Below are 488 nucleotides of genomic sequence, written 5' to 3' on the forward strand. Positions count from 1 at the left end.
GATATTATCCTATCATTAGGATTATAATTCCTACTGAAATGTGTATGCGACATGGGGTTTTCACGCAGGTTTTGTATTTTATACATAAAAAGGGTACATTTCTGTAATCAGTATGGATTAACGCGTCGACAGGGAAGGCAGAAATCATTCAGCATCTACAGTACACAAATATTAGTCAAATATTTTTCATGTGTAATTTTAGCATAATCATTTATCAGTTATATAGTATTAAGATGATAACACATGGTAATGATCATGTAACAAGAGTGAGTAAACTGTTTCTTTAAAAAAAATGTTTAAAGGATATGAGTTCTGCTTGCATTTGTTATTATTGTTTATATTTGTGTATGGTAATTAAGAGGACCGCAGTGCTTGCAAGTAATTGCGTGTAGATCGTAGATATTACTGGATATTTTGTTACCGTGTGTCATCCTCTTTAGTGAATCTATCAATTTAAAAGACTTCATAAAAAAGAAAGTCGTCTCTGC

This window comes from Penaeus monodon, chromosome 29 (assembly GCF_015228065.2).
Source record: "Penaeus monodon isolate SGIC_2016 chromosome 29, NSTDA_Pmon_1, whole genome shotgun sequence".
NCBI classification, from domain to species: domain Eukaryota; kingdom Metazoa; phylum Arthropoda; class Malacostraca; order Decapoda; family Penaeidae; genus Penaeus; species Penaeus monodon.